Below are 21,359 nucleotides of genomic sequence, written 5' to 3' on the forward strand. Positions count from 1 at the left end.
CGTGCGATTGGCTGCAAACGGATGATCTCCTACAGAAGCTCTTGAGAAAATTGGACTCTTTTTTTTTTCATACGCAGTATATATACATATATTTTGGGTTTTCATGTTTGCTCCTCGGAGACACTTTGCCGCATCCTGACCGCTTGATGATGCTTGATCTAGGCCTTTCTTTCCATATCGCTGACTAGTGAATTCTGCTACATATTCAGCCGAACAACATTCTGGTCCCTGAGGAATCTGAGAAAGTGTGGGCTGTGGATGCTTATCTTTCACCGAGGCTGAGAATGCTGAAGCAGTTAATTGACAGACAGAGTGCGAGAGAGAGCGAGAGAGAGAGCGAGAGAGGTAGAGAACGGCCGTGAAAGAGAAGGAGGGAGGGGATGTGCATGTGAGAGCATGCATGAGATCAAGCGAGGGAGGGAGGCAGAGAGAGAGAGAGAGAGAGAGAGAGATGCGTTCACTCCGATCGCGCCCGTCTCCCGGCGTCTAACAGAAAAGGGAGAATTTTTACAGAACACCAGCAAGCAGAGGAGGACGAGGACAACTGTGAGGATTATTCCCTGTAAAAACATCACCTCGGCTTGTGGATACTGTGCGTTTGCGGAGTGTGTGCGTGTGTGTGTGTGTGTGTGTGTGTGTGAGTGTTCCCCGTCCTGAAGTTATACAGGATGCGAGCGGGGGATGAACAGAACGTGGCGCGGCAGGATCCTTCGAGGCAGGAACGCCAGCGCTGCTTCTAGCCACTGACAAGCGCGTCAGGACCGCTCTCTCTCTTTCCTCATTCCTCTCTCTCTCTTTACCCTTTCTGTCCTTTTTTTTTTTCTTTTCTCTTTCTATCTCTCCTTCATTTGAAATCCTCACAGAACAGCACGGAATACGGCAGACGGACAAGGGGAAAGATTCATCACACGATCCTAAAGAGGACACGAATCGAGGATTTTACCGATAAGACACGGTCGAGTACGGATCTCAGGCAGCTCGTCGGAAGACTTTGAGATTTTTACCCGGTGCACCGCTTGCTTTTCTTCCTAGTTGTGGATGTTGTGTGGAACCTCGGAAAAGCTTCTGCAGGTAAGATTGATGGTGATTAGTGTCTTAGTGTGTGTGAGTGTGTGTGTGAGTTGATAAAGCTGTGATTCGAGCGCTAAAGAGAGAAGACAAGACAGCCAAGGGAACGGGATGTGATTCGAACCCAATGAGCAAACTGGGTTAAGTTTAACGCACGTCGTCTGGGTCTTTTTTCTTTCTTATTTATATATTCATGGATTTATTTTTGTCACAGTGGACGTTTAGGTCCAATCTGATGTTTTCCGGATTGTTCTGACTGTTCTTCTCCACAAAGAGTGAAATGAAGAGGTGGTCATGGAATCATCTTGGAATGTTAATTACTTTGGATTATTTCACCCTCCCGATGTTTTGTCAGCTGACATGACTTATCTCTTCAGCATCCCTCCTTCATCCAAACCATGCATTTCCTACATTTACATCGTGTGTGCGTGTGTGTGTGAGTGAGTGGGCTGAAATTGATAACGCTTGATAGGGTGGGTTTGATAGAGGCGTGTCTGCACTGTTACCGGTGCTAAAACGAAGAGTGCGGATCCATCTCGTATCCAGCTGAAGGACACACTCTTCTGGCTGGGTGTGAGCGTCCTGCAGTTCCTTTTCTCGTCCTCTTCCTCCACACTGGACAAGTACTGGTCTCTTACGGAGAAAAAAAAAAAAAAAAAAAAGAGCCCGATTAAATATTCACAAAGGCAGGCACGTCCTGTCCGTGCTGAAATATTTACAATAATTTAATAATATATGAAGCCAACGACTATAGTTTTTTTTTTTTTTTTTTTGCATCCATATAAATGACCACTAGATGACTTTGCCGGTAGATGTGCAGCGCTCCCCTTGATAAGGCACTCACTAAGGGACCCTACAGAGGCTGCAGCTGGGAAAAAGGGTTTCTTTGTAGTTTTATGATACAGGTTTAATTCCAGTCATAAATCTGAGTGAGAAGTTGTAACCCTTATGAAGCTTTAATATCCTGTTTCTATTTATTCCGTCTTCGGCACTTTGATGTAGAGCGGTCTTCCTAGAGATAGATATTATCTCGCCGAGACCCCCATCCGTGTGTGATATGGCCGAGATCTGTGAGTTCTCAGCCTTTTGATGATTTATTGAACGCTGAGCCAGTGGCATTCCATAGATGCTCGGTTTTTTATCCGGGGTAGAGGCTGCTCTAGATTCAGACGAGGTCTTGGTTTAGAGATGCATTCCTTCATGGGTTATGAGGTGATCCTTAACATCTTCACTTTTCAGACAAACAAACCTCGCTTGCTCTTTGTCCTTCTCTTATTCCAATCTGTTAAGGAAAAGGGAGGGCTGTAAACGAACGTGCGTCGTCTGATGGCTTACAAGCCGCCCTTTTCACTTTTCAGTGCCTTGCTGATGTTTTGCATCTCCAATCTGAGCAAAGGGAAAGTCTGGGTAAAAAGCTCATCTGAGTGATGATCTCTGTTTTCATTTCAGGCTTCAGATTTCTAATTGAGATTACTTTGGAACATTCCCATTGGCTGACGTGTGTGGAGTCAAAATTGGAGCAGTGGATGTAGTATTGACACGCTCTCAGTCATTCAGGATATCCAGTATAAAGTAGAAATGCTGCAGGTATACAGTATACAAATGTAATGTTTTATTAAATATGAACCATACCAGATATTGATACAGTATGTCAGCAGTGTCATCGTGGTGTGTGAATTCTCTGAACTCTGACAGTTCCTCAGCCTCAGCTACATCACTGCAGTTTATAATTGGTTGCAATTAGAGATCGGGACTGTTTCTCATGACCTTTATTTGTATGCACCTACCATCTCCGCGACCCGGAACAGGCACTTACTAAGGATGATTGCCATTCATCCACACATGAAAATAAAACCCTCCTCTCCTCAGGATCCCAGTCCTAACAATGTATAGTGCTCCTACTTTTCGTATTTGTATTTGTTAAGAACATGTCATCTGTTCATATCCAGCTATATCGCTGATACAAATGTAACGCAATTGATGTAATGCGTATGACGTATTTTTCAATTGTTTTTAAATGTATTTAATGTTCATTCACTCATTCATTCATCTTTAGTGAGTATTGTATTCTGGTCCGGGTCCAGAGCCAATCCCAGGAATACTAGAAGCTAGACAGGAACACATCTTGGATGGGATGCCAGTCCAACCCAAAGGACCATGGATACACATTCACACTTGGGGCCAAGTGGGAGGAGAACCCAAAGCGTGTGTATTCACTGTAAAAAAAAGAAAATTGTAGAACCTGAGATGGACTGGTGTTCTAACCAGGGTTTGTTCTCACCTCACTCCCAGTCACGCCCAGGATAGGCTCTGGATCCAACACGATGCAAACCACGATAAAACACTTGAGCACTGAAGATGAATGAATGAAACTGGTGAACTCTCACCTGAACAGGCTGATCGAGCATCTGGAGCAGAACGACTCAGAAGACTAATGTGTGAAAATGAAAATCGGCTTGGCTAGCACAACAGCTCCATATGTTAAATGTGCCGAGAAAGCAAGGCCTCGAGCTTTGGATGTCTTGGGAGTCAGGAAAACAAGGAGTGAGGAGAACTCTAAACACTGTCGGGGTTTGTTAATGCATATCGAGTTCCACCTTAACTAATTATTCGTCTTTCAGGACAGCATGCGATATTCTCCAAGGATGTCGCTTTACAAATGATCCATGACTCATCATTCGTCAGTTGTAAGTGTACAGGTACAGATATAATAGAATTCCTACTGTACTTCCAGAGGTGAAACAGGACGTATGCTACATTAGGCTAAATCAACCAAGAGTGGTACCCAGCTGTACCAGACGTTGTCTCGTCGTACTGGTGGTGGTGCACCTGGGAAATGTTGACACCTTAGACATGTCCATGAATGATGTGTTTGTGTAAAATGAGAATGACTACAAAATCTTCCGAGAGCGTGCCGTATTATTTTACCGTAACATCTCACGACCGGATGAGTGGACACGTCTGAAGCAGTTGTCACATCCTATTCACCGGTCAGTTAAATACCTCAGACACATCATATTTTATTCATGTTGGCATCCAGAAGTGATCTCCACTGATCCTTAGAAGTACACTAGTTCCATTTTGATACCAAAGGTACCTTCTGAAAAGGCAGCTTGGATGAACTTCAACATGGGATCCACCACAAGGAGGTGCAGTTTGTCCTCTGGATGAAGAAAAGGTCATTTTGAACCAGAACAGCTGCCGAGAGACAGAGAGAGAGAGAGAGAGAGAGAGAGAGAGAGAGAGAGAGAGAGAGAGAGAGAGAGAGAGAGAGAGAGAGAGATCAGCATAATGTGGTGAGAAGACAAGTTAAAGAAAGACCTAGCTCTTAGCGCTTAGCTCAAATATCCTATTGGAACATCACACATGGTCAAATTTTGTCTTCCTCATTTCTCTCAGAAACAAATGCTGAAAGAGAAACAAAAATCCTATTCTGTTCATTCTGTTCTCAATTGGAAAAGAATCAACTCTGCTTCATCATGCGTCACTGACACTGGTTATTTTCCTATATCAGCACCACATAGAGTGATTTCTTCCTACAGAGCTTGGGTAACTGAAGATTAAAACCCATCTAAGACCCTCTGACATGTTCAAAATCCATCTTTAGTGTATTTACCCTTTCCTTTTTATGCAGATAAACTCTCCATTGATTTGAATTGAAGCTTCTGCAAAATAAATACACGTCCTAAATGAACGTCACAACGTCAGTCTGGCCTTTCGTTCCATCTTTACCCGTCAGCTCTCTGAACTGACCTGCCATTCTGATTCAGTTCCACCTCATTCATCTGGACAGACCACAACTCATTCTGCTCAAGCCACAAGGACATAATTGCATTGTTGAAAAACATTCACTCCACTGGCACAGACTGCCACTGTCCTGGCTTTGCACCGTGAAAAACTGCAAGTCATTCTGAAATTTAACATTCACTTGCGTTAACAAGTTTATCGTCGACACAACTTCGACAAACGTCGCGCACACTGTCATCGATTTTCTTTTAAAAAAATTTACGGACTTTCCAAACAGCCGAGCTTGCCCTGAACAAAATCACGACCGTGTAAATACTTGATGCATTTCCAGGATGTGAGGTCTTAACCGATTAGACACAGAGCTTGCGGCCATATGTTCAGCGTGTACATTACGAAGCTAACATAATCAATTAACTCTCGCTCTTCTGCTCACGTTTGGGATGATGTTCCTTTTCACTCTTGCTGTGGTGTCTGGAAGGTTCTGTCGCAGGGCTTGGCACTGTGAGCCTTGTTGATCGGATCATTAGTGTGTATCAGGGTGATGTTGGCTTGGCAAGGGCATCCTCTAATGACCGCCTTCGCCGCTAATGACTGCCAAGCTAAATAAGAGAAAATAGATCTCATTTGGATTAGTGTAGCTTGTTGACGGTATCCATCTGGCTAGACCTCGGATGTGAAGGCACGATTTGAAGCTCTTGCTCTTACCTGCTTGTCTAGTAATTTGGAAATCCATTATCGACCATTTCATGTTATTTTTCGCTGAGCCAGTTGCTCAGAACAAGCCTGATAACTGACGTTAATGATGTAGTGAATGTTTTTGTCATGAATTCATGTTTCCGAGTGCGACACGCTCAGCTCTGTTTTGTTTTGAATTCACTGGATGTGCTTTTGCTTTGGACGTGTCTCCGCCCCCGACCTGGTGTATTTCCTGATTCTCCCTTTCTCGCTTTACATTTGAAAAAGTTTGTTAATTTATCACGCACGCTCGTTTCCGTCAGGAAATGTCACGTAGACGTCCGTCGCGACTGTGATTTTTTTTACCTACGGTTGACGAGTGACATAATATCACGCAACGGCAATCGTTATCTCATAATCGTGACATATTCTGCACCTGCGACTTTCTATCTTGCAATTTTGACCCTTTAACTTGCAACGGCGACATAATATCACGGAATCGTGACCTTTTTCTCTCACGGTTGTGACTTTATTTCGCAGTTCTGGCGTAATGTCGCACAATTGCGACTTTGTGAGAAGCAAAACCTCGCAGTAACTCACAGTTGAGAGGTTTAAAGTCACATATGCGAGGTAATCGTTCGCGGTCGCGGAAAGAAAAGTCGCATCTGCGTGATTGTAACTTGCGATTGCTAGTCCGTGTCCTCTGCGAGCTGTGGTAGTCGGAGGCAGGGGCCGAGAACGTAAGAAAAAAAGATTTTTATTTTGAGAGTTGTCCATTCAGACAGCATTAAACAAGAATAATCCATATTCGTAAAATGGGAAAGCAAGCGATTGTCTAAAGCAGTAGGTCTTTGTAGGAGCTAGGTACAAAGAACTGGGAAGACACACATAAGAAGCAATGCTCAGAAATGCACAATTACAATCAACACGACAGGGTTCAAATAAACAAACTAAACAAGATCTAGAGGAAGAACCGTCAGGGAACACACCGATGACAGGACACGGGTGGAGACAGGACCATAATAAAGGCACATGTAGTGAACTCATAATAAAATATAAGAGTGACAGCCGTATCGAGTCGAAGGGTTCGAGGCGTTATCCTTGTATCCAGGTATTAAAGATCCAAACTCGTTTTCCCTCTGCCGCACGTTGTCTCGTCTTATCGTGAACTAACTCCTTGATATTTAATGTCCAGGAGATTGTTATCCAAGGATTTAAGCTTGTACACTTTGTATGGAATATGTTTTTCCTTCCAGGCATGGCAGAGGCATATTTATTTTTAAATATATATTCAGACAGATATTGCACTTCAACATTCAGTCTTAGCCAAGATATCCTAAAGGCAGCACTTATTAAAACTCAGTCGAAGTTTCAGAGCATTCCCAAGTGCTCAGGAATACAAATACTTCAAAACCAATAGAGGGCTTCACATAAGACATCATTTTCTCCTGGTGCTTTATCTGTTCCAGGCTTTCCCTACATGTCTGCATTGCCAGAATCTTTTTTTTTTTAATTTTTTTTTTTTTTAGACTCACTACTCCTCATATATTTCCTATAAATACATAACACCATCCACAATCACCTCACTTCACAGAGAAATGTTTTCAAAATTGGCTATCTCTGCCCTGCTCAAGGCTCTATCACACCAAATTGATTTCTCTGTGCTTCGGGCAAATCAAGGACTCTCAATTAAAAGAAGGAATCTCAGTCCACGGTCAAAAACAAAACCCTTTTTCCTAAAACAGAACTTTTTTTAAAAAAAATATTATTTATTTATTTATTTTATGTAGCCACAAAACAAAGGAAACCTTAAATCTGCCTTAAATCTAGGTGAGGGTCCCGTATGTACCCTGCGTTGTGCCCAATGCTCCCTGGGATAGGCTCCAAGTTCCATCGCGACCCTGAAGAAGGAGTAAGCGGTAGAAGATGGATGGATGGATGGATCTAGGTGAGGTTCTGAAAGGGGAAAAGACTGGCTGGTGTGGAAGGTCAGGGTTGGAGGTGGATCCTGAGGGGGGACCGGTGATGGCGTGGATGGAAGAGGGCGTTGTACGTACGCAGATAAACCGGTTAACACCATAGCAAGAGGGAGGATCAGGAGGGATGGACAATGGCAGAGAACCTGACTCTTGGCGCTCTAAACTCTGGGTAGAACGTTTGGTGGACAACAAGAAGGAGATTGGTAGGAGGAATAGAACCGTCCTTATTCAGATTCTGACCTTCATCCAGTGTTTGATTTATATCACGCTCCTGCTGGCACACATTATAGCGTTTGATATTATTTTGCATACTTTTGCTGCACTTTTCTTTCTGTAAATTCCAACCAAGTGAGTTTACCACCTTCGAGTCAATTCGATGGTGCTCTACTTGAGTGAAGGAGTATGTCTGACTGCCGAGCACATCCTTCTGGATTATTGATTTCATAAATAATAGCCACAACTGGCTGACATGTAGACTGAAATCCACTGCAGTGTTCAGAACTGTGGGCCAATATTTACATGGTGAGTTTGACGAGCATGTCACGCTGAAAAGGCTTTGCGACGTTAATTAGTCGAGGATGGACGGCAAATTAGCACCATACCGTTGTTTAATATTAAAGAATTCCCAAATTCGTTCAGTTAGTCCAGCCATAACTCTGACGTGTGTTAGATTAGCATCTATTAATCACTGATGCTAATCTTTGACCCAAATAATGGCCATCCTCTAATTAGTGCTAGACAGTATTGGAAGAAAATAAAACCGTAGATTTGATTCTAATCATGAAGTGGTTTTAAAATGTCGATGATTCGGCGATTGTGCGTCCATTCAGAAATATGCCAGTGAAAGCAAATCAACATTTTAGGATGTTTTGTGGTCTTATTAACCCTCTCATATGTTATCAATGCTCACGGGTAGGGGATTTTTAGGAAAATCTAACTTTCTCTAACCCATCGCATCAGTGGCAGTGTGATGAGAGCATTATGGGAACAGAATCCATTATCCTGATGTTTTATTACAGATTTTTTTATTCAAGAGAAAAAGAAAGAAAGCCTTTATTGTGACTGATAAAAGGATAATAAAGTGAGATTCCTCTCCGCTGTTCTTCACAGAATAACTGAGCCTCCGAAATATATTATATTCTAAACTTCCTAATAAAGTGAAAAAAAAATGCTTGCACTTATGGGGAATAATAATAATAATAATTTTTTAAAAATATATGTAAAGCTCTGGATATGTTACGCTAATTAAAGGGGAAATTGTGGTAGTAAATAAATGAAATGAATGAATGACTCCATAAATGGATCAATCAATCAATCAATAAATAAAATAAAATGAAAGGAAATCTAAAAGAACGATGACACATGAAAGAAAGAAAGAAAGAAAGAAACAATGCAGGGTGAAAGAAAGATTGAGATGGATGAAAGAATTGAAGAAAGACAGAAAGAAGGACAAAAGAACGATTTAGATGGAGGAAAGGGTGATGTGGTGAATGCTTAAAAAAACTAGAGAGAGGAAGAAAGAAAGAAAGAAAGAAAGAAAGAAAGAAAGAAAGGTGGAGGAATGAATGAAATAAAGAAAGCAAGAACAGGGGAAAGATGGGAAACAATCAGATGGAAACAATTAATTAATTAATCAATCAATCAATTAATTAATTAATTAATTCCCCAGATCTGTGTAACATGGGGACATTAAGGCGCACCTGAACTGAATGAAAGGATGAGAGAATTATCACTCACTAAATGCTAAAAATGGAGGCATTTCTTTTTTGTACTAATTAAAATAAAGAAGATAATATAAATGCACCGAATGGCTGGAATATTGGTCGTAAGAGAAGGTTTGTCCAACACGGCACAAGAAACCTCATCAAGCAAAAGACCAACGTCGGTGAACGGTAGTTAATGTAGGGGCGTTTGTCATCTCTCCGTATGCAAGACTCAGTGACATGTACCGGTGCGTTTTATAATCGAAGCACGCAGCCTGGTTATGATAGAAGGCGTATTAGCCAGCGGGATGCATGGGGGATGTTAATCTGTTGTTTGTCTGTAAGGACCCCTGAACAAAGACAGAGCATCTGAATGATGACCTTTACCTCGTTGTGAGTAAGCGCTCCTCTCATTGTCAACATATGTAATTCCTAGCCTTGGATGCCAGCAGGGTTCTGGATTATAAATCAGCGGAAGTGCATCCGAGCGAGCGACCCGCGGCCCCTGGGCCTGGCTGATGGGACGGCGGCGGACAGACGGGCTGTCTTCGCGTCGCCGTCTAAAAACCCTGGTCAGAAGGTGGCCTTTTCAGAGGCCAAGGAGAGAAAGCGGCTTTTATCAAACTGCCGCAGACGTGGAGCTGGCATTCTGTCATCCGCCCGTGGGTGTGTGTGTGTGTGTGTGTGTGTGTGTGTGGCTATTTATAGAAAACACTGATTTCTCTCCTACTTCACTGTCATTGTCACTGATAAAGGACTCAACTGTCAACACAACAACATGACAAACAGGTCTGAGCCAGAAATACAGGCAGGAACATATCAAAGGCACAACCGTCAGCAGCACTGGGTCATTTCAGTAACCTCGGAGTAGCGCTTATAAGGCTACATAACACCTACATACGCATTCCGTGACGACTGACATCAACCTGCAAAAATATTCTTATAGGTATCACATATAATACGGCCGGTTTCGATCATTTCTGACGTATATAACGCATACTGTATATTATCTCTGTCCCTGAATTAGAATAGCGCTTATAAGCCTACATAACACCTACATAAGCATTCCATGACTGACATTAACCTGCATAAATACTCTAATAGGTACCACTTGATATAAAGCCAGCTTTTGTCACTTTTCACATGCATAACACAGATATTTCCTCTATCCCTGAAAGACAGTAGTGCTTATAAGCCTACATAACACTTACATAAGCATTCCATTCCAACTGACATAAATCTGCATGAATATTCCAATAGGTATCACCTCACATAAAGCTTTTGTCATTCTTGATGTACTTAACACCTGAGTCAAGATGGATTTAAATCAACATAAGGCTGTTATAACAATCTCCAGGCTGACTTATGTCAGGTTATAACAGTCATTAGAGTGTAATAAAAACGTTACGTCCGTTTCCTCTGGAAACAAATGAAAGTGTATTTCTTTTTTTCTATCTTATGCTTATAAATCCTTTAGGAATGCTTATGACAATGTTATAACACTGTAATAATAGTGAGCGTCATGTGTTTTTTTTTTTTTTTTTACTCTGGCTCTGAATGAAAAGAGTTCTTGTTAAAGGTTTCATGACTGTTATATGACTGATAGACTAGTCACGTAATGACATAACGAATATCTGTCACATCAGTTACGTCATCGGAATTGGCGAAAGCAGCCATGACAGCTGACTTCTGGTTATAACCCTTTATGGACACTTATATAGATTTACGTCACGTGGGCTTAGAGAGATTTCCATACAGGATTCACTTCTTTTCACACGTAGGGTACATTCTTCGGACGCGATTTTATCACATGATTCCTTCATGTCCACACGTGATGACATCGTTCCCACGATGTCACGTGTGTTTTTTTTTGGTTTTTTTTCTCGAACGTTCAGAGCATTACGTGAGGAAGCGCATTTTCGTAGTACGATCCCATACGTCTGAAACGCTTTCTTTTCCCGTAATGGCCCTGATTCCGAATAAATAAATAAATAAATAAATAAATAAATAAACAAATGCTGAGTATTTATTTTCCAATTAATGGAATTTATTGGCTTTAAAGAAATTCTAAAAGTATCTGTCGGAAACGATTCCACGGGAAAGGATTTTTTTAAAAAAAAAAAAAAAGAAAAAAAAAATTGAAAAAAAAAAAAAAAAAAAACGGCTTTTCAACTCGTTTAATTGGATGTCGAGTAGCTTTGAGATTCGTCCTGCGTCTCGCGGTGGTCAGATATTGAAAAATATGATTTGATTTCGATCCAGGTGGTCGTCTGGCATGATGTGAATTTTAAACCGAGGCGCTCACGGCTCCTCCGGGGCGCCGAGAGAGAAATACGGGGGAGGAGGGGCGTGAGGGTGCAGTTAATTCTGAGGAAAAAATGTGTTTAATGAATGCCAACGAGGCTGCGCGAGCGATGTTGAATGTGTGGGAGCGGAACCGAGTGAATGCACTTGTGCTCCAATTCCGTTCATGCCGTGATTGCGAGCGACACACCTACGCTGCCTTTCCCTTCTATTAATACGTCGCTGTAATTCCATCTGACAAGTTGAATATGTAGAGCAAAGGATGTGTTGTGTTTGCGTCTAAAGACAGAAGGTGGAAATACACACATTCATCATCATCAGCGCCACGTGACGGGAGCGTGTGTAAGGAGAAGCGATATTTCATTCTTCGGAGCTGTGGGTGACCTTGAGCCGGCCATATCAGGGCTCCGTCATCACAGCTTATACTGAGTGACTAATGCACTCTGGGTTCGACTCCACACCTTTTCCATTAACAGAGACCGTGCGTTGGAACAGCAGGCGAATTAGCGTAGCTCTTCCGGCAAGGACGTACAGTGCGGTATTCGGTTCTATCATTATTTATGCAGGTTCCTGGTATTCAGAATCCGGTTACGCACGTGAATAAGTCTCTGTAAGCTCCACATACAAAAAAAACAAAACAAAACAAAAAAAAAAAACACCTCTGTGTATTTCAGCACTATAAGACAGCCATTCTTTTCTTAAGTAAAGGCGACTGAGGCGCCATCTTTAAAACTGGAGAAAAAAAAATAAAAAACAGGGATAGAAAACGCGAACTCAATAAGTAAATGGAGTTTCCTTTTTGTGTTGTTCTTTGCTGTTGAATTTTTTATCTTTGCTATCAAATGCGGTGATACAATGGCGTACCGTAAAAGCAACAAAGAATTCAATCACGGTAAACTTTTGTAATAAATGGCAAAACTTAACCGTCACGTAACGGTGCAGTAAGATTGTTTTTCAAAAATCAAGATTAGGTCTGAGTAGATGCATTTGACAATGATGAATGATTTATTTTTACTTCTCGAGTCAACCCACTTTCCCCATCCCCACCCATTTTCACAAAGCTCCGCCCCCTAGGATTGGATCCAGCGGTCCAAATAGAGGGTTTACTCAGCCTCAGAATTACTCAGAATTGCACCTTTAAATCATGTTTCTGTTTCGGTTTATAACGTATGTTAACATATTCGATTATTATTATTTTTTAAAATTAGAATTTAAACTTTACTTTATTTAAAATTGACTTAATGTGACATGGACATTTCAATCAGTCTTATGAACTCCCTGTAACGTGCCACCACTCGATGATTACGAAACCTTGATGCGGTGGCTTAATTACAACATTCAGGACGATAACAATTGCAAAATAATCAAGAAGATTGTGTCAGGTATTGAGGAATTACTCTCATCGACGTGAAGTTCGATTCTTTTTCGTTCTTTTTCATTGTAAAGTCTTTTATTCCTCTTACAACACAGCAAGTTGACAACAGTTGCACGTTTTTTTTTCTTTATTGAAGAAGGTTGTCATCTTTTTTTTTATCTGGTTCGTGTTACATCCTTCTTTCAACAACGAATCAAGACGATCACTGTCTTACAAAGAATACTCCATGATGCATGATGGGACGGATTTCCAAGACTGGTGTATTCCAAGCCGGGGCGGCTGTGGATCAGGTGGTTATCCACTAATCCACTAATCATAGGGTTGGCGGTTCGATTCCCGGCCCTCGTGAGCTCCACATGACCCCACATGACCCCACATGACCGCACATGACCCCACATGACCCCACATGACCCTACATGACCCCACATGACTCCACATGACTCCACGTGAACCTACATGACCCTACATGACCCCACATGACTCCACATGACCCCACATGACTCCACATGACCCCACATGACTCCACATGACCACGTGAACCTACATGACCCCACATGACCCCACATGACCCCACATGACCCCACGTGAACCTACATGACCCCACATGACCCCACATGACTCCACATGACCCCACATGACTCCACATGACCCCACATGACTCCACATGCCGAAGTGTCCTTGGGCAAGACACTGAACCCCAAGTTGCTCCCGATGGCAAGTTAGCGCCTTGCGTGGCAGCTCTGCTACCATTGGTGTGTGTGTGTGTGTGTGTGTGTGTGTGAATGGGTGAATGAGACACAGTGTAAAGCGCGTTGGATAAAAGCGCTATATAAGTGCACCATTTAGTATATCTTTAACATTTTCAATCTCAGTTTTCACGTGTGGCTCAAGATTCAGAAGCCCAACATGTAAAAATAATCAATGAATAAATCAATAGAACAACTAAATATATATATATATAAAAGTGTGAATTTGCTTTCACGCCATTTCTTTATATCTTTATATCTGGCATCCTGACTCAACTCCTGTTCAGTGATTAGTAAGTGTGTCTCTGTGCTGTTAAAAATCTGTTGCATACACGTTTCTAACTCCCTCCTCTGCACTCAACATGGCGGAAAATATCCCTCCCTGCGCCCTAGGTTGGAAAATTGCATCACGGCGAAGCAGGAATGTGTTTTTACCGCTCCCTGGGATAGCTGTTCTTTACGTTATGTGATAATAAAATACAAATGTTGTGCTGAATGAATGCAGTGAATAACCGAATAACGGCTCCTCTCTGAGCATAAGCTCGCTTATCATCCGTGAACTGCTCTACACCGCTTCTTCTCCCAGATGCACTTCTGTAGGAATCGGACAGTAGCTGCATTTCGTTGCATGTTCTGCGTCTCTCGGGGATTTCGGCTTTGCGTTATCTTGTCAAATTGAGCTCACGAAGATGAAAGTCATGAACCGAGAGCTCACACACACACACACACACACACACACACACCGAGCGAGTCTGCGTCACACATCACACCGATGGCCACATTTCTATCTTTTGGACCATAAAACACCTCTCCTTTCAGAAAGCGGTTATAAATTATTCATGGCTCGGATGCGCCTGCCCCCGGATCAATGCCAGCTCAAAGACTGTGTTCAGTGGCATTTGGTTCAAGGCCACATTTGATCACTTCCTCTTCAGGCTCTTTTTTTTTTTTTTTTTTTTTTTGTCTCAGCCCAGAAAGATGTCACTATCTCCATTTGATTGTAAGCTGCTGTTGAACAAGACAGCAACACACACACACACACACACACACACACACACACACACACACACACAAGAATAATAATGAAAATGTTTTTTTTTTTTTTTGTTATTATGTAAGAGATAAAACGCTCCATGTCATGTTGTTGTAGGAAAATAATCAACTACAGGGTGGTGTGATTAAGCAACTTCAAATTTGTTTATTTTCCAATAACGCTTCTTACATTACAGAAGTGTAAAAAGTGTATTAAAAAAATTAAATCCTCATACTGACTGTTACGAAGCGCTGAAACTGGAGACTCCTTCCAAAAATGCTCAATAAACGTCTCCTCGAGGTTTAATTCTCTCACCAGGCTCCGATGGGTTGTTTTTTTTTCTTTCCGTCTGGTCACGAAAGACGTCATTATCGTCATCTCTTTGTAAGCTGCTGTTAAATCAGAGAGAGAGAGACTTAAAGTTGAGGGAAATTGGAATGATCTTTGATGAATCATGAAGCCAGATGGACGGCGTTATTCAAAAGGGACAGAGAGGAAAAAGGAAAAATAGACTGCATTTGATTCACGTCTCGTCTCGCCTGAGAAACGCATGCCAGAGAGTCATGCATGACAATAAGCCAGCTTGCGCTGTGATCATGTTGATCAAAATGTGGCTTGAAAGATGCCCGGGACATTAGCAAGACTTTGCTCCTGGTCTGTCACGTCCGCAGTCTCAAGGCTGAGCGTTAACTTTGACGCCAGGCGAGATTGAATTTTTTTTTGACTTTTTCATTCCTTTCTCCCTCAGAAGCTGCAAAACAACAGCTCCGAATCACTTATGCGCTCCGAATCATCCTGGTGTTGAAGAATCCGCTCTCGCCGTGTCTTTTAAACGAGTACTATTCTCAGCGCCATGCCTGCTTGAGTGGAAAATGTGACATTTATGATTCACAGGGCATTAAAGAGCAGCGCTGAAATGCTAGGCTTGTGCAAGAGCAAACATTTTCTCTCTTCCGCTCTTTGGCACTTTGCTTCTCACACTCGTTCTCTTTCTCTCGCTCGATGAAAGCCCAGATGGCCGGAGCAGATGCCCAAGACTCACTCGGGAAGAACGGAAACCCTCCTCCTCCTTTCCTCCTGCCTCTTGTTTAGGTGTCTGAGATACATTTTCGAAGAGGTGATTGGTTGAGCTCCGTCGTCCTGCTGCGCCCCGGCTGAGGGCGAGATGCTTCAGCTAAATTTAGATTAAAAGGTCTTCCATCACCACGGGCAGAAAAAGCAACAAAAACTCCGGTGGTTTTCTGTCGAGGCTGCAGATTCCGACACTACGCCTGACAGTGTACTGTATATACACCTCATTAAGGGAGAGAAGTACACGATAGAAAGACACACCTAGTGCACGTTAACAGTTCTTTTCGGACAATTTGTGTCCTGTAAATATAGACTCTCATTTCAGCGAGGAAATACTGAAAAAAAAGTTAGCCGAGGTGGAAAAGTCGGCTACGGGCACGCGAAAAAGGCCGATGGGATTATGCATTTGGAATGACGTCCTGTTAGACTGAGGAAAATAATCAGTGAGCTATTTTTCCCATCACGAGTGTTTAACTCCTCTTACACCACAGCAATTGCATTTCTCGGGTATTAAAGAACAGCAGGTCACTCATCATGACTTTGTAGTTGCATTTAATCTCGTGGAACGTGACACAAAACAAACCCTTGAAGTTGCAGCTTTACCTCTGATGGTTACAAAGCACCGACACTGGAGACTCCTTCCATAAATGTTTCATAAATGTCAACTTATGGTGAGGAAAGCTTTAACACATCCCTGCGAATGAGCTGTTACTGTAGAAATGATAACACTCTCAACATGGTGCAGTTATAGACCTTCTGACCAATCAGAATCCAGAATTCAGCAACACCATGTTCGAAGGAAACGTATTGACTGGATAGATAACACATATATATATATATATATATATATATATATATATATATATATATATATATATATATATATATATATATATATATATATATTTACAAATCCTCACACTGATTACGATTCACAATTATACTTTGTCCTTTTTTTATGTACAGGATGTCCCAAAAGTCTCCATACATAGGGGAAAGTACCACTTTTTATTCAAATGTGTTCCAATTTTTTTCATACTTCGTTAATACGATTTTTTCCCCCCCCCCCCAGATATTTTAGGGCATTTTTCAGCCTTTAAGGATGCCCTTGACAAAAGAAGAGCATATTGAAATCATTCTCGTGGCAGCTACAGGAAGCTGTCGCAAGCTTGCGATGGACTTTAACGGGAAACATGCCGAGCATAAACGAGAAGAGTCGGGAAGGCACAACCCGACATGGGGCTGGCAAACATACTCCAAACATACTGGAGATTTCTGCGACGCCGTGTATTTATAGTGACATTTAATGTTGTGGAAGAAACAAATTCCTGTTCAACCTTACAGTGTGTCATAGCAGCCGTGGTGTGAAAGAGGGTAACACCTGTAATCGGATGAGAAGTCCAACAGGGATCGCTACACTCTAAATTAAATTGTCATTATTGTGGGGGGAAAAATAAATAAATAAAAAATCCGCCATTTAAGATTGCATGTTTCTTTTAAAAATTTTGAACCATGTCATCTTTGTTCAGCTTCACCCAAATCGAGAGTAAGGATCGGGAAAAGCAGTGTGTATCTCGGTGATGAAAAAGACCATTAGCCAGAAGTGGGTCACGCTGTCAGCCGAGGAGAGCCAGGCCACTTTCTCAGCAGAGAGACTACTCTCGGTGTTTGCTTTAACGTTGACCTGTGTCTGCTCCTGCTCACAAAGTGTTAGCTCACTAACAGCGTGTGTGTGTGTGTGTGTGTGCTTTTGGTTTTCGAACCACCCGCTGGACATCGGTTCTTTCAGATCTGTATAACTTACCGACAGAAAAGTGCCAGAGTACCAATCAGAGATCCTCATGGGTGTCAAACACACAGGCATGGTGCTACTCGGTTCAGTTTTAAAGCTAAAAGCTGGACAAACTGTGAGTTGCCCTGACGGGTTTGTGAGGTCTCTTCGCGGTCTCTCGGTAACACGACGAGCTGTGATTTTTTTTTGTCTCATTAACTTGAAGAGAGAGAATAGAGAGAGAGAATAGAGAGAGGGATGTTGAGGGAAGGTGTGTTTATAGCTGCTGTAACGTAAGTGACAACAGGAACTAACTCGTTTCACAGAACATTCCATAACATGAAATGTAACTGTAAATGGATAAAAAAAAAAAAGTGTCATTATTCATTTTTTAAATGTAGAATCTGGCAAATCGCTGCGGTTGAAGACGAATAAAAACATTTCTTGTGCTTGTTACAGTAACAGAAGACGGTAACCTCACTTCATTACACCATGCTGTTGTTGATTATTCTCCTATATTAATGCGCCCCGTCTATTTTATTCCCTACTTGATAAAAAGTGATTGACATAGGGAAATAGTAAAATTGTGTCTTTTTTTTGTTGTTGTTATAATAAAAATGATCATGTAAACACGGGCATTTTTACAGTCCTGTGAAAAAATAAGTACACCCCATGAAAATTGTCGTCTTTTTTGACACATTTGGACGAGCAAACATTTGAACCTGTTCGAAACAGCGCCTATTAATTGATATACGTTGATATACTTAAGCAATACCACAAGGAAAATTAGCTTTGTCTATCATTTATTCAACAGAAATATCAATAGATATGATATTCAACTGCGGTAAAAGTAAGTGCACCCTTGGGCTCAGAAGCTAGTACAGTATTGCCCCCTTTTAGCAGAAATAACTTCTTGTAGGCGTTTTACGTTATCGTTCACCAGGCGTGCTGGAATTTTCGTCCACTCTTCCATGCAATATTCTATCAGTTGGAAGATGTTTGAGGGTTTTCTTGCATGTACGGACCGTTTGAAATCCCTCCACATCTCAATGGGATTCAAATCCGAGCTTTGACTCGGCCGTTCCATAACCCTCCATTTCTTCTTTTTGAGACGTTCCTTGGTGGATTTGCTTGTGTGCTTAGGTTCATTATCTTGCTGAAAGGTCCACTTTTGGTTCAACTTGAACTCTCGGACAGAGTTATCTTCAAGCACTCTTTGAGATGATGCAGAATACATAGTTGAAGCGATGAATGCAAGCTGTCCAGTCTCTGAGGCAGCGAAACAACCCCAAACCATAACATTGCCACCACCGTGCTTCACAGTTGGTATGAGGTGCTTCTCCTGAAAAGCTGTCTTTGGTCTTGACCAAACATGTCTGCTGTTACTGTGGGCAAACAACTCTATACAGGCCTGGTCTGTGCCTGTATGCTCATTGACAAACTGTAGTCTTGTGAAGGCTTTTTCCTGACACGCCTCCCACGCAGGTCAAATTTGCGCAATCTCTCTCTGATTGTAGACGCACGAACTTTGACACCAACAGCTGCAAGACTTACTAGCAGATCCTGTGATGAAATTTTGGGGTTCTTGGTGACTTCTTTTTGCATCAGACGGTCTGCCCTTGGGCTGAATTTGCTGGGACGGCCAGACCCGGACTAGTTGGCAGTCATTTGAAATCTGCACCGTTTGTAGATTATTTTCCTTACAGTGGAATGATGTTTTTCAAATAATTCGGAGATCTTTTTAAATCCCTCGCCAGACTCTGTTTCACAGAGGATCGAATGTTTGTTTGTCCAAATAAGTAAAACAACAACAACAACAACAACGACGACAACAATTTCCATGGGGTGTGCTTATTTTTTCACATGACTTTATTCTTTTTTTTCTCCTACAATCCTACTTGGCAATTTGGTGATAAAATGAAGGGTGTGTTTGTTAGTTAGCTTGATAGCTTTAGTTTCACTGAATACAACTGCATCTCTGTCAGAGGTTTCATCTCTTAGGGTTAATCCAATAATCCTAGGACTCGGATTTAAAACTGTGAGAAAAATCTATCAAACACATCCAATTACTTCAGGATACAAACAGACAGCAAAGACGCTTAATTGGTGGTCGAACCAGCAGTGATGAAAAAAAAAAAAACTTTAAAAAAAAACAATATATATGTTTTTTTTTTACTTTAGAATTCTCTCCTGTTCACTTGCATGTCATGTTACACCCACTCGAGGTTGGAAGAGAAACACAACATCAAGAGAGAAAGTTCTAGGCTCTGTGTTACGCCTGATAACACACAACCGAACTATTTCTTCTCTCGATCATGAAAAAATGGAACTTTTACGGAAAACATTCATCCAATTGAAAAACTCATTCTTTTTTTTGTCTTCTGAGTACCTTATGGTTTTACATTCACGCTACACACCAGCACTCTGCTTCCATCCAGTCTCCATGTGGAATAAACATCCATTACACCATTACACAATCCTGAAGAGGACATCTCATCAGATAATCAGGGTTTTTTTAAATGGTGTATTAAATGCAAAATCGGCAAGATGTCAGTTCAGTTAGACCGGGACGTTTACACCAGAACTAATATTTACCACATTAGGAAAACATACAAATGTAAATGATCACATGGTCTCTTTTTATTCTCCTATAACATAAGTCTATCAAAACATGTCTTGGACCTTTTAGCCAAATCATATAACAACTCTTGGAAAAAAGATGACCTTTTAACCTTTAAAGATTCTTCGGTTTGTTCCTCTTTGATTTCACGTAGAACCCCACAACAAAGGGTTTCCACTTTAGAAAGAGTTCTATGTAGAACTATTTAGAAAGATAAGAACAAACAAACAAACAAACAAACAAAAAACCGGATAGTCAGGAAATGAAGGGTTATTAGATTTGTAAAGGGTTTCTACCCTCTGTAATGGAAACCCTTTGTGGTAGTAATCTACATAACAATAAGGACAAACTGAAGAAATCTTAAAGGTCAAGGATGGAACTCTGTAACGAAGCGCTGCCCATTCAGAGAAAGCTCCAAGTGGAACCCCTTAGGAGTGGATCGAATCCTTATCTATCCAAAGCTGCTTTGGGGTTCTTTGGATATCAATTAAAGGTTGTAGGTAGAACAAAATAGCCTGGAATTACCCTTAAAACTTTATTTTTGGAAGAATTCTTAGCTATCGAAAGGAGTAGAATTCATCTTCAGGGTGGGTAAAGGGGGTATGGGGGGTGTAGAGGTTCTAAACCTGTCTTTGAAAGGCAGACTCTTTGTTGTAGGGTTCCATCAAGCACCTTTAAAGGGTGTTTGATTTGCCCCTGCAACGAAGGGTTTACCTTTCAGATCGAGTTTCTAGTAGAACCCACTGAGAATGCTAATAACACTTACCTATCCAACGCAGCCTGGAGCAACCATCACAGGTTTTTTTTTTGGGAACGGTTCTTCACGTTGTAAAGGCATTCTACCTGTAACTCTCTCAAGAGGGGGAACCCTTTTGTTGCAGGAGTCCATTAAGCACTTTTAAAGTTATTTTTTGAGTTTGTCTGTTAGGAAGTTCTAAGACAGCCCCCCCCCCCCAAAAAAAAAAAAAAAAAAAAAAACGAATTAAAGGGTTGTTCAAGGCTACTTTGCATACTTCGTTCTACTTTGAAATGGGACCCATTTGGTGTCAGGTTCCATCTACCATCTTCAAAGCTTGTTTAGTTTGTCCCTATTTGATTTAGTTTTAATAGAATCCCTTTGGAATCATGAGAACCCAGGAATTCTTTCTAGAAGGGGAACCCATTGTGTTAAGGTTACATCTTCCAGCTTTAAACACCCTCTGTTATGTAGAATAGAAAAGGGTTCATAAAAGGGTTCTTTGATTATCACTTCAAGAGCCTATGCAGA

The 21,359-nt window shown here is 41.5% G+C and overlaps 1 protein-coding gene across 1 annotated transcript in view; it reads left to right on the forward strand.

Annotated features, from left to right (window-relative positions):
- Positions 1-446: 446 nt before the first annotated feature.
- The window catches only part of lingo2 (leucine rich repeat and Ig domain containing 2), a 284,104-nt gene continuing 263,191 nt past the window's right edge, over positions 447-21,359 (forward strand). Inside the window, exon 1 of the mRNA XM_017473348.3 lies at positions 447-1,071. The gene's annotated coding sequence lies outside the window, so the exon portion shown is untranslated. The remainder of the gene's footprint in view (positions 1,072-21,359) is intronic.

The sequence above is a fragment of the Ictalurus punctatus genome, chromosome 8, assembly GCF_001660625.3.
Source record: "Ictalurus punctatus breed USDA103 chromosome 8, Coco_2.0, whole genome shotgun sequence".
Lineage (NCBI taxonomy): Eukaryota > Metazoa > Chordata > Actinopteri > Siluriformes > Ictaluridae > Ictalurus > Ictalurus punctatus.